Here is a 14,175-nt window from a genome sequence, read left to right as displayed (position 1 = left end):
CAATTCACTTACTGAGCTTTGGCAAGCCTTAGACCCTATGCTGACTGAAGTACACACTTTGATCACAACAGCCCCAGTAGTGGCTGGGTAGTAACTGACGAACAGTAAGCCTCCAAATGATGCTGATCACATATATCTGAACAGTTAGGAAAGTTTTCATGTTGGTGCCTTGCTGTTATTGCACTTCTGGGATGGGGTCTGCACAGACTTATTCAAAAGTGCCCTTTATCATCCTGGAATTCTGTAGCCACTCCTCATCTTTCCACTGTCCTCCCATCTCCCACCAGCTGTTACCCAAGAAATGGTGTTCTGCCAACCAAAACAGATCCAATAAAAGTTCCTCCAGGACAAAGCGGTCTACTTCTTCCTCATCATCTTTCTGTTGAGGATGTACCTTCAGACAGAGTAGCTGCTGCTGATGCAGCCAAAAACATTGCAGTATGTGCTTAGTAGCTTGGCAGATGACCTCTAAAGTGACACCACTCAGGAGCAAGATGTCAAATACATTGCCAAAAGCCTCTGCCTACTTATGATGACCAAGACTGAGACATATTTCATTTATGCTGGTAGGTAACTTTGAAAAGCAGCAGGTAGCAAAAGAAGGGTGATGACAGAGGGATTATGGGAATCTGAGAGTTTGGCCAAGTCCCAGAATTCCTGCCAATACTGGAATTCATGACATATGCCACAATGTGTTGTAGGACAAGTTCCATACTTCATAGAGTCCATTAATGGGACAAAGGAGCCTGGATATCTGCTGTTAATGCTTGTGAGAGCAATGAGTCTTGTTGTGTAATATGAGATTTCTGGTGGTAAGGACATTGCAAGGGCACATCATCAACACAGAAAAGGTATCTACTTCATCATGTAGACAAACCATTAATTTATCAGTCTTTATTCCTCATGATGAATCCAATTCAGGGCTGCATGCTGCCATTCAGCCTCAGTCCTTTCTACCTTTCCATTCAGCTGAGAGAGGGAGAGGAAAAGAAAGATAATTGGGATTGGAGCTGGAACATCAGACACCCAGCAGCAATCCAGGTACCCTGCACTGTACCCTCTCCACACACATACTTTTTTGCTCTGGGCTCTTGGTCTGCTCTACTGTCTATCGCCCATCTTTGTAGAGGCAAAGGTAGAGCTGAGAACAGAGCCACAGGTACCCCTAGCCAATTATGGAGGAGGCTGCAGCAATTTGAAACATTCCAGTGGGAGCAGAACAGAGGTGTGTATGTGTCCTGGCTGAAACATTTGCTATATGAAAGGTTCTCAGTATGTTTTACTCAAAAACATTTTAGTTGTTAAGTCTGTCCATGCTAGGAGCCTCCTTTGTCCTAGTATCTTCATTAACTATCTGGAAGATGGGAAGGATTTAACCCTCAGCAAGTTTGTGGATGACACCAAGCTGGTGGGAGTAGTAAATTCACTGGAGGGTAGGACTAGGATGCAGAGTGACCTAAACAAATTGAAAGATTGGGCCTAAAGAAATCTCAGGAAGTTCAACAAGGGTAAGTGCACAAGTCCTGTCCTTAGGACAGAGGAATCCCATGCACTGCTACAGCTTGGAGACTGACTGGCTAAGCAGCAGTTCTCCAGAAAAAGACCAGGGAGTTACAGTGGACAATAAGACAGATACAAGTCAGCGATGTGACTTTGTTGCCAAGAAGGCTAACAGCATACTGGGCTGCTTAGTCGGAGCGTTGCAAGCAGATCATGGGAAGTGATTATTCCCCTCTATTCAGGACTAGTGAGGACATGTCTGGAGTACTGTGTCCAGTTTTGGGCCCCTCACTACAGAAAGGATGTGGACAAATTGGAAATAGTTCAGTGGAGGGCAATGAAAATGGTTAAGGGGCTGGGGCACATAATTTATGAGGAGTGGGTGAGGGAACTAGTCTTGTTTAGTCTGGAGAAGAGAAGACTGAGGGGAAATATGAGGCTTCAACTACCTGAAGAGGGGTTCAAAAGAGGATGGAGCTAGACTGTTCCCCGTGGTGACAGATGACAGAACAAGGAACAATAGCTTCAAGTTGCAGCAAGGGAGGTTTAGGTTGGATATTAGGAATAATTTTCTTACTGGGAGGGTGGTGAAGCTCTGGAACATGTTACCTAGAAAGGTGGTTGAATCTCTATCCTCGGAGGTTTTTAAGGCTTGGCTTGACAAAGCCCTGGCTGGAATGATGTAGTTGGGGATGGTTCTGCTTTGAACAGGGGATTGGACTAGATGACCTCCTGAAGTCCCTTTCAACCCTGATTTTCTATTATCTATGATTATCAGTTATGTTTACATCCGAGCTCCAAAACTCTCAGGATGGAAGATTACAACTGGTAGCTTACAGCTGTTTTATCCCTTTCCCTTCCTCTCACATGCACCTAATTCCAGGCTCTAAGGGCATAGGCATATCCCTCCGGCAGCTCTGCAGGAAAAGCAGGCTTACCTGCCCACTTATGTACCACTCAGAAATGTTCTGGAGGATGTTTCCTACCACGGTTACAAAGCATACTACGGACAGAGATCTTGAGAGCAGGTGTGAATGACCACTCACTGTGTCTTTACCACTTAATTTTCTCAGGTTTGTCCCATGTAAAGTGGGAATAAGTGGGTGGGACCTGAGTTCCCTGCACATTTGGCAGAGCCAGGGAAGTAAGATATATACAGCCATAGGCAATGTGTAGGGAGGGACATGGGGGGCCGCATGTGCCCCCCTTGAGATTGGCACTTGCCAGCTGGGTAATGAGGGGTGATAGCTGGTGCCCCCCTGAGCATGTGAGGGCATCAAGAGAAGCGCGAGCAACAGCAATTGGCTGCTGGCCCCCCTCCCCCCCCCCCGGGTCGGTGATCCGCCGCTGGTGCCCCCCAGGATCAGGAGGCACCAGTCACCCATGTATACAACAGCAAGAATCTCACCCTGGATTCTTAATAAGTCACCTACTTCATGAAGAGAATGTCAGATTTCCAGGAAATCAATGTTATTCAATAGAATCCACTTTGGGGGCCAAAAAAATCTCATGTGTTAAGTAAAGATTTGTAATACTCCACAGTTTTGTACTTTTGACTTTTTTATGTTACCACAATTTCTATAAAATTTGTGAAAGAATTAATTATAATATTAGGGGAAATATAACCATCTTGGTTGGGTTGTCATTATGTGAGATGCAGAAACATCTTTCAGTAACAGAAAGGATAAAATTTTCAAGAGAACTGAGGCTGGCAGTTAACAAGCAGATGGCATTAGCGATGTTCCAGTAGTTATCAAAACCTATTTTGCTGAGAGATTTGCATTTGAATGCATATTCATTCTTCACCTCTTATCTAACTTAACTTTGACTTTGGATATATATACAACCACTCATCAACCTGGATCTAATAATTGGATTTAGCTAGAAGTGTCATTCTGTAGCAGCTGAAAGTCAAACAGTGACTGTGTGGAGCCCTACTGAAGTCAACTGGGGTCTGCATGGGGGCATGTTATGTACCAACTTAATTGCAGAACTGGAACTATAGATACTAAGTTGGACTCTCCCTAAGGGTAGAATGGTTATTTTAGGTCCCTTGGCATACTGCAGTTAATTTATCTGTATTAGAAAATTTACTTTCTAAGCTTTGCCAAACTATAATAGATTTTGTTTTGGTATGAATGTGATAGAAATTAGATTCTGAGCCATATTCAATTAAAAGTGCTACGTATTTCCTTTCCCCGTCATTGAAAAAAAAAAAGTCATCTTAGATATTGAATGATTGATTTATTAGAATAAGAATGAATTGGGAGAAGGGCAGAGATTAACATTCCTCTTCCTGTGAAATTTCTAATAATCACTAAAAGGAAAAATAAGGTCCTTTCTGTTTCAGTGAAAAGTAATGCTTTCTTAATTCTAGAATGCTAGACTCACAGGAACAATGATCAAAGATGATTTAATAACTGACTGTTATGGTGAAGGACTTAGGACGCAAACATTTTACAAAATTATTTTAAGCATAATTTTGTTTTGTTTTCATTAACGTCTTTAAATGCTAATACTACTAACCATATGTATGAACTCACTACTGTTTTTGATGCTTTCCCTTGCTTCATTCTTTGCTCCCTGAAACAATGGCCTATAGAAGAGACAAGTTGGGGAGATAAATTTGAAAAGCATCTAGATAACTCTGTAGCCTTAAAAGTCCTATTGACTTTTATTGAATTTGTTCTCCCAAATTCCTCTTAAATGTTGTTTATTCTCTTAAATCACCTTGAGACTAGATTCACAAAGGGACTTGAGAACTGTGACACCTACCTCTTAGGTGCCTGGATACCATGTGGAATCCTCGACTACAAGTACCCTGAAATGTGGGCAGAGTTGGGTTCCTGAACACGGAGTTCATGGAAGCAAACAAGCTGAGCAAGGACCTACTTAAATCAATGGATAAGAAATGCTGAAATTGCGATTTCAGGCAAGCTCCATGAAAAGGCATGGGCTCCGTGAAAAAGAGCAGGCTCCCCGCTCTTGGCAGGCTCCCTGAAAAAAAAAACTTCCTCAAAATAAAATGCTGGTTCCCTCTGGCTGCTGCTCCTGCCCCTTCCTGCTGATTGATGGTGATGGCTCTCTACAATATGGCACTGCCCCTTGCCACCAATTGTCAGCAGGGGGCGGGACTGCATGATGGACAGCCATCACAGCCAATCAGCAGTGAGGGTCAGAGCCACCAGGGCCCCTTGGCCAAGCAGAGGCATGGGGGGAATGCCACACTCTGCCCATGAAAATGGCTTGTGAAATTGGCTGGCAGCTGCCTCAATTTCGGTAGATCCCTAATCAAGATGAAGTAGGGGGAGGCTTGTTTTCAAATTGATATGCTGCTTCTCTATTCATTGGTACAGCAGATTGGACATGACTCTCTCAGCTCCCATGAGTGCCCCAGCCACTAGGCTATTAATCAATCTCCCCTGCCTATAGAAATATTTAATGACTTACATGAAATTACTCCAACAAGAGGTAAAAGGGCATCATTCTAGAAAAGCTAATAGTTTGGGGATTTGAACACTCTCTTGCATGTGGGCAATCTGGGTACAAGGCTGTGCTTCAAATCTGGCAGAATGGGGATGTAAAACAGCTCTATTTCCTCACTGGCCCTTTGTTTATAAGAAAGGCTCAATCTAATAGGTATTCTCATCCTAGTTTGAGAATTCTACCTGGGGTTAGGCACTGAGCTGTTGGCACCATCAGGGCTTAGATAGCTTTATGCATGCCCATAACATAAATTAAGATGTGCAGGTACTTTAGGCCTCAAAAGAATTAGCTGGGAGTGGGGGGAGGGGGAGGAAGGTGTTGAGCTGAGCCATTGTCAGACTTGGCTAAGTCATTTTGTAGATATATAGTCCTTTGGAAATTGTTACCCATTATAGTTTCTTTAAGAAGCCACTTCTTCCTTGCCTTTTTGTTTAATTTTCCCCACAAGATACATACCCATAGACATCCAATAGGCCCTGTCTGGCAAAAGAGTTAAATATGGGCTAAATCCATCTGTATTCAGCAAAGGACTTTAAGCACCCACTTAAGTTTAATTAGAGTGACTTGGACTTTAGCCATAAGTGCTTTATTGAATAAGGGATCCAGACGATGGAGACCAGTGATGACTCCATATAACTTTTAAAAATGAAATAAAAGTTACATCAGGAAAATGGATCTGTCTTCTATTTCACTAACTAAAAATATCTTCTTTTTCCAAATTCTTGCCTGAAGCAGGAAATATTTTTTAAACCTTTTATTTTAGGAGCTTACTCAGAAAGAAAACCAAAACAAAAAACACAAAACAAAAAAACCTCACCTCTTGATCCAGCCTTTCAAATGGGAAGTAAAAGTAAGACACTAGATGAGTTCAGGAGTAGAGAGGCACCTCAGTGTTAAAAAAACCCCACACATTTTCATCAGAAGCTATACATTCATGGTTGCAATTCTGACCTTTGTAAATCATTATTGCTACAGCATACTACAGGCTGAATTACCTCTTTCCAATATGTCTGTCCTATCTGTTCAAATCTCTGCACTCCTGTCAGAGCTTGAAGATCCCTCATTCTCCTTCCCTATTAACATTCCCATCTCCCACCCCAATCCAGTGGCCTTGTATTCAGGTCAAAGCCAAAGTAATAGTAGCCTCTACTGTCATTCAAGGAGATGAAGGAAAGATTATGCATTGGGTTTGGAGTGCATGCCAGTGAAGAGCAAACAGACTTTGGGAATACAAAGTGTCTTTCATTGCTCAGGAGCAAACACTATTCTCTTGACTGTAGTTGACAATTCTGCCACCATGGCATTGGTTTAACGATTGCCCTATTAGTTTGATAATGTTTTGTAATTAGCCATCAAACTGCTCTCAGTAAATCTCCAATTTCACCCCTCAGAGACTCTGAGCAGGCTACTAGTTCAGCTCAGAGCCTTGGAAAGCTGTTAATGAAGTGTGGAACTGGGTTTTTACAGTCAGGAGGATGAGAAAAAAAGCAAAGATTAATAAAAAAAGCAAATAAAAGATGAACATGGTTTTTCTACCGATTAATTTTTCTTCTCATCTGCTCTACTGAAAATATTCCCTCAATACCACCATCTCCATCTCTGAAATACATATAGAAAACATTTTTTAAAATGAAGTGTTAAACTTAAAAATGAATGGGTGTATCAGCAACATGTTGCAAAGGGTTGCAGTGAAATATTGCATTAATTTATATAGCAAGGAAGTATTCCAGAAGCTTTTTAGCACAACCCCGAACCATCACAGGAGTATGATGAGCCATTTCAGTTTCTGCACATCAAGCAGTATTTCATCAGAAGGATAATATACCTAAACCTGCCACAATTTCCAACGTCACTGAAGCATCTGGCTTCAGCCACTGTCCGAGGCAGGATAACTGGACAAGCAGTTCCAATATTCTGTTTTTATTTTCTTATTTTACATGCCACGCAGCACTATATTCCCAACTGAGTCCAAGGGTATACCTACGCAGCACAGTGCAATGCCATGCAGAGATATCCAAGCTTTGAATGAGATAGCTTGGGTACTAGAAAAAGTGTTAGTGTGGTGCTTCCCTTGGGCTTGCTTCTCAACAGGGCTGATTAGATAGGAGGAAATGCTGTGCAAATGCCACTATATGATCTTCCAGAAAATTATTTCCTGTTTAGAGGTAGATTTAGCATTTCTGAATGGCACTGCATTTTGTTACCTAGACATGCCACAGGGGCAGAAGCTTGTTGAGGAGAATTAGGTAGAATATAATCTTGTCAGGCAAGATTATAATAGCTTCAGTGACTGTGATTATTTTATGTTAGATAAATAAATAATTTTTCAAAATGCTATACCATTTACCAGTGAAATACTACCACATATCAGAGATATATTCAACATAGATGTAAAGTCTGTTAGAGAAACAAGAGGAAAAATTACACAGCATATTGTTACTATTATAATTCTACTGTTACCTGTCTGCATGACTGTTAACAACATGACCAGAAAACAGCAAATGTTATAACTTTGGGTTAAATGCTATTATTACTCCTTTCTTACATAAGCAGTTAGCCATTTTCAGAACCCTACACAACCTTCCTGTTAGGAGAAACTGATAATAGAGCTTGATATTGCATTGATTCAATCTGTGCATTTATAAAGTTGGCACAGAGTCCTGTTTCCCTGAATAATGGTGAAATCAAACATCAGAATGCAGTTTTTTTGCTGCTAGTTTCAAACCTCTTTCCAGCAATACTTACTCCATAATGCTCTCCTAGTTTTTTTCTTTAGAGTTGTGCTACATGTACTTCTGGTGGCTGTCACTAGTGTTTTCTCACTACTGTCTCTCCCAGCTTCTCTGTTTTTTGGCTGCTTCTCTCAGATATATGGAAATATTGCTCTGGTTCAGTCACCCCCAGGCTCCTCTATTTCTTATTCGATCATAATAACATTATTTTGAGCCACATGATTCAGTTTATACTCCAAGCTTATTTTGAGCAAAGGCTCCTATATTTCAGGTATGAATTCAATAAAATTGCTCAATGGCTTTTGAAGATTTCCCCTGAAAGAAAGACAGCTTTTTACACTTCCTGGCTTCTGTGAGGCTTAACCCAAATCCATAATAATATTATACTCCACCTGTAAACAACAGGCTGAAATAAAAAGGTTTGTGCTTTACCTCAAAGTCTATATTTGATACAGGATATATCCAACTATAAAACTAAAAACGTTGATTTTTTTCCTATCCTGATTACAAATAGTCAAGACAATTTCCAAGGCAAATGTGAGTACAGGCAAGATTCCAAGAAGCAACAAACTCAAAATGTGATAGATACATGAATCTGCTTCTGCTTCCATCACAGCATGTTTTCTTATGCTATATATCTCTCAAATCTATGTTTATTATAATAACAAAGTATACCAGGAATTCAGTCACTTGGATTTACAATAGTGGGACTTGCACTACCCTAGTTTTAATTTTTGAAGTACAATAGCAAAGCAAAGAGAGAGTTTAAAGAACAATGGTTTTTCTATCTTTCCACCATGCTGAGCTCGGGAGTGGCTCCATGAAGCACACCCCACCCTCTACTGAATCCTGGCAGTGAGGCAAAGTAGCCTCATTAGAGTACCCTGGGTCTATGCCAAAAGTACACCTGTAAATAGAGGCCAAGAGTGGTGTTAGCTGCATCCTCGTGGCTTTTATAAAGTGGCTACATCTCATTTTTGGGATCTGGCACACATGAAGCAGGCATGCATGGGGTGAGTGGTTTCACAGAACTTTCCCATGCACAGTATAGAGGCAGTATGAGCATGCCCACTGAGTCAGATTTTTAAAGGTATATAAGGACATGTCAGCATTTGAAACCACCACTAAATGCTATCTTCATCTTTAGGCAGACAAGGTTCCTTGGGTGAATTTGATATCTTTTATTAGACCAACCCAAATGATTGGAGAATAGTTATTAAGCAAGCTTTCGGGTTCAAAAACACAGCTACAACCCAAACCCCTGCATCTTCATCTTTAAGCACCTAAATATCACCCTGAAATGGTACTGACCTGATCTTGTACGTACTTCTCACTGGGCGTGTCTACGCAGATGCTTAATGGGCAGAAGACTGATTCTATTGCACATTAGTGTGGTGGGCAAATGTGTTAATACACAGTAGATTTAGTCTAATACACAGTAGTATCACAAACAACCCCCCATTCACCTGCGCTAATGTGCAGTAGTGCTGATTATGGCATGTTGATTATGGTACCTATCATTACAGGTACTAAATGCGCCATAATTAAAGTGCATGTATCAACATGTAGACATGCCCACTCAGAACTTTCATTTGGATCAAAAGCCATTAGGGGGAGGAGATATTTTTACTAGAAATGCCTTCTTACTTCTTAAAAAAGAAACAATTTCTCCAATAAAGTTTTCACTAAGTCAGATACTCTTAAAAGTTTACAGTAAAAATGCTATTTGACCTGCAACATGTTGCTAAATAAAATAACTTGTTGTAAATTATATGCATCTGTCATTTAGATTTCAAACAATGTAGAACAACAAAATACAGATGGCTTATTTTAACCAGATGAGAAAAAAGGTAAAAATCAGCTAAATTCTAAACATGTCAGCACTTCATCCCTCAGCACAGGTGGCTGATGAAATTAATTTTAGTTAGGTGCATACAGTTTTAAGCTTTGTTGAAGCTGAGCTACAAGCTAATGTTTCATTTTTCTACATTCAGGACAGGGTATGACTTCAAACGGAGTCTCCTGAAACTATTAAGCCAATATACATACATATATAGCAACTTATTAACAATGAACATTTGTTACACCACTGCAATAATTCTACATTTGTTACTGCAAGGACATTAGTGTTGAGTCAAAGACCCGAGTGCTTTTTCAGATCTCAGACCTGAGCCAATATTACACACCTGCACAATAGGATAAGGAAGTGTATGTATTCCTTTTATTCTTTTGTGTGAGCCTTCTCCACCTGGTGGACAGGCCAGCAGCCAAGTAATACACCTGAAATCATGTACCAAAAGAAAAAATCTGTGTTGGGTAAGTTGTGCCAGTCAGAGTAAAGAAAGAACTAGGAATTAGAAGGTGGCTGTTGGTAACAAGCTGGTTCCTGGTCTGTTCCTGGCACAGTGCAACTATATATAACAGTGGCTCATAGCTTGTGGGAAATCCACAACTGAATCATAGAAAATCGGGGTGGAAAGGGACCTCAGGGCTAGGCACAGATATTACACATAAACCGGTTTAAGTGATCAGAAACTGTTTTAAACCTGTAACAGAACAGATGTTCAGTGCACATACACCAAATTTAAAATGGCTGAAACTGGTTTGAGATAAACCTGGTTGAATGTAGTATCAGACTTAATTGATTTGGCTCAAACTGGTTTATGCAATGTCTGTCCCAGACCTCTTGCTGGTTTAAGATAAATCAGAGTCCCCCAGTATCCTGGCGTGCTCTCTGGGCTGTGGGGGTGTGTGTGTTTCTACCCTACAGCAGGGCTGGCCCCTTCCATCTGTTCCCTGGCTGAGATTTGCAGGCAAAGCAGGGTCTGCTGACTTCCCCGTGCCCCCCTCCCTTTTGCCACTTGCTGCTTAAGCAGGGATCTCTTCCTCCTCTCTCCCACAGCACAGATCATAGCCAGCATGTGGTACACTAGCTGATACTGGATAAGGCTCCGGTAGAGAGTGCAGACACAGCAGGGTCTGCATGGCTTCACCCTGTCCTATCCCCCCTCCCTGTTCAAGCAGGAAATCTCCCCCTCCCTCCCATCTCCCACAGAATAGACCCCAGCCTCAGGAACCTTAGGCATGTGGTGTGCTAGTTAATGTGGAGAGGTGTCTGTGTTTTATAGTTGGTAGGGTCGGAAGGGACCTGAGCAGATCATCAAGTCTGATCCCCTGCCATGGCAAGGAAAGAGAACTGGGGTCAAACGACCCCAGCAAGGTGTTTGTCTAACCTCCTCTTAAAGACCTCAGGGTAGGAGCCAGCACCACTTCTCTTGGAAGTTTGTTCCAGGTCCTAGCTGCCCTGACAGTGAAGTAGCGCCTCCTGATATCCAGTCTGAATCTACCCTCTGCTAGCTTGTGACCATTATTTCTAGTCACTCCTAGTAGTGCTCAGGGGAACAGGGACTCCCCCAATGCCTGCTGGTCCCCCTTGACCAGTTTGTAAATGCCCACTAGATCCCCCCTCAGCCTTCTGTGTGTGAGTCTCCAATTTTATTGGAACAGGCTGGCAGACAGAATAGGACTTTTGGAGCTAATTAACAGGTCAGCCTGGTAAGCTGTTTAAGAAGTTTGAAGTAATAGGAGAGAGGCCATTGTTTTGCTAACTGGGTGATAAAGACTGTTATCAGCCTCCCCTCTCTGCCCCCTAGCCCATTTGCTTGCCTGTCAGTTTGCTGCAGACAGTCTGAGGAAGCAGGGAGGGAGACTGACAGGCCCTGTATCATCAACCGATGAATGCATTGCACCTCCCCACCCCTTGCCTCAGAGTGCTAGCCCAGGGCTGGGGGCTGATAACATTCCCATGCCTTGAACAGCCAGCAGGGAAAAGTCTGGGACTGGGCACGCAGAACTCCCTAATCAGAGGTCCCGCTGAGGCTTGGCCATGCCCTCTTCAGCTCAGCTTCCTGAAGAAGGGAAGGGAGGGCTGTTCTAATGCTCCCTGGCTTCTTGCTTGAGCCACTGCAAGCATATGCCTGAATTTCCTCAGTCCAGAGAGAATGTCTGTCCAGTTACAAACCAGTTCAGCCTAGCTAGGTTAGACTAACCTGCAAAGATTGAATCAATGCAGGCTCAGGCTTTTTGAATGTCTGTCCCTAGCCTCAGTGCACATAAACCAGTTTGAATATCGCTTCAACTGGTTTGAGATAAACCTGGTTGAATGTAGTATCAGACTTAACTGATTTGGGTCAAACCAGTTTATGCAATGTCTGTCCCAGACCCCTTGCTGGTTTAAGTTAAATCAAACTCCCACAGCATCCTGGTATGCTCCCTGGGCTAGGCGGGGCTCTCTGCTCCACAACAGTGCTGGCCCCTGCCCTCTTCTCCCTGGCTGCAGCTCCGGCAGAGACTTGCAGGTACAGCCAGACTTGCTGGCTTTCCTGTGCTCCTCTCCTTCCCCACTCTCTCACTACTCACTGCTTAAGAAGAGATCCTTTCCTCCTCTCTGCCACAGCATGGGTTGCAGCCAGCATGTGGTATGCTAGCTAATGCTGTTTAAGGCAGATAGGACAGTGTTCGCTTAGGGCTTTTTGGAGCTAATCAACAGCTCAGTTGGTAATGTCCCTGCATTCCTTCCTTTGGGAAAAGCTGCTTAAGCAGAGCTTAAATTAATGAGAGAGGCTTTGTTTTCTGATGGGGTGTTAAATGCTGATAACAGAGCTGATAAATACTCTGTTATCAAGGAGTGGGGGAACCCCTCCCTAATCACAGCATCCTGCCTGGGCCTGGCTGCGTCCCCTCAGCTCAGCACTGTGGAAGGGGAGGTTGGGCTGCTCTGGCACCCCCCACCTTCTAGCCTGAGCCACTGCAGGCATGTGCTGGCATTTTTTCAGTCTAGAGGGGGTGTCTGCACAGTTACAAAGTGATTTAGTCTAGCCAGGTTAAATTAACCTGCAATGATTGAATCAATTCAGACTCATGCTTTTTGAATGTCTGTCCACAGCTAAAGAGGTCATCTAGTCCAACCCTGCTCAGAGCAGGACCATTCATAAATAGATCATCCCAGCCAAGGCTTTGTCTTCCCAGGTCTTAAAAACTCCAAGGATGTAAATTCCACAACTTCACTGGATAACTTGTGCTTTGCTACCCTTCTAGCAAGAAAGTTTTTCCTAATATCTAACCTAAACTTCCCTTGTTGCCACTTGAGACCATTGCTCCTTGTTCTCTCATCTGTCACCACTGAGAACAGTCTTAGCTCCATCCTTTTTGTGACTACATTTCATGTAGTTGAAAGCTGCTATTAAATCCTCTCTCAGTCTTTTCTCCAGACTAAATGAGCCCCTCTGCCTGTCCTTAGAAGTTAAGTGTCCCAGCCCCCTAAATATTTTTGTTGCCCTCTGCTGGACTCTTTCTAATTTGTCCACATCCTTTCTATAGTGGGAGGGGCAAAAACTGGACACAGTACTCCAGATGTGACCTCACCAGTGCTGAACAGAGGGGAAGAATCACTTCTTTAGATCTGCTGGCAACAATCCTACCAATGCAGTCCAGTATGCCATTAGCCTTCTTTGCAACAAGAGCACACTGTTGGCTCATACAGTAAAAGCTTTGTTATTCAGCACCCATGGGGAATGGAGGGTGCAGGATAACAAAATATGCCAAATAACTGAGCAGCCCAAAAAGGCATCTTTGCTGAGGGTTCATTCCATCCCATTTCCCAGGTCCTTGATGAAGATATTGAACAAGACTGGCCCCAGGATCGACTCCTGGGGCACTCCACTTGATACCAGCTGCCAACTAGACATCAAACCATTGATTACTAGACTCTTTAATTTTTAATTGAATCTTTAATAATATTCCACGTTGTTGTTAGGGACCTCCTCCTTCCCCAGTTTGATTTCAATGGTGACACTGCCACAGAATTCTGGGGATTAGCGAACAGGCTCAGGTGATAGCTGTAGCACTAGAACAGCAGTCTGCTTTAAATATTTATGGTTTTTAAAGGATATATTGCAAGGGGATACAGTTTTGGTGCATATCAGCTGCTCATTCTAGGAGTAGCAAGTTACGGGGGTTTAGTTTCCACATACAGTAGGATAAGAAATTGCACACAGGCAATCATTACACCGCATGTAATGCATGTTATACAGCCACCCCTTTTAACTTGCAGTAACTTGTTTGTATACCTATGGCCCCTATCAGTTTGTGTCGACATGCAAAAGTTAACAGTGTTTCCTCCCTACTGATGGATCACTGTCTTTGGATTTCCCTCTTAATTCATACAAAAATGAGCTTTCGTCAGAGCTGGGCTGAAGAACAGTTCCTTCATATCTAATGGCGATTGTGTTGAAAGGATGTCCCTGATTCTGGCCTCTGTGTTACCTTCCCATTTAAATTCATATCAAGTAAACATAGGCAATAAGGCACTCACATACTAATCATACAAAATAATATAGATGTTTCTAATTTTCCATAAACATTGCTAAAGCTATTTTTCTTTTAATTGGTTAATTAC

General features: G+C 42.5%; 1 protein-coding gene across 1 annotated transcript in view; it reads right to left on the bottom strand.

Moving 5' to 3' along the window:
• DLGAP2 (DLG associated protein 2) overlaps positions 1 to 14,175 on the bottom strand; it is a 153,248-nt gene that overhangs the window by 102,424 nt on the left and 36,649 nt on the right. The window lies entirely within an intron of this gene.

The sequence above is a fragment of the Alligator mississippiensis genome, chromosome 1 (assembly GCF_030867095.1).
Source record: "Alligator mississippiensis isolate rAllMis1 chromosome 1, rAllMis1, whole genome shotgun sequence".
NCBI classification, from domain to species: Eukaryota; Metazoa; Chordata; order Crocodylia; family Alligatoridae; genus Alligator; species Alligator mississippiensis.
Note: the sequence above shows the minus strand (reverse complement) of the source record. Positions and strands in the feature narration are given on the sequence as shown.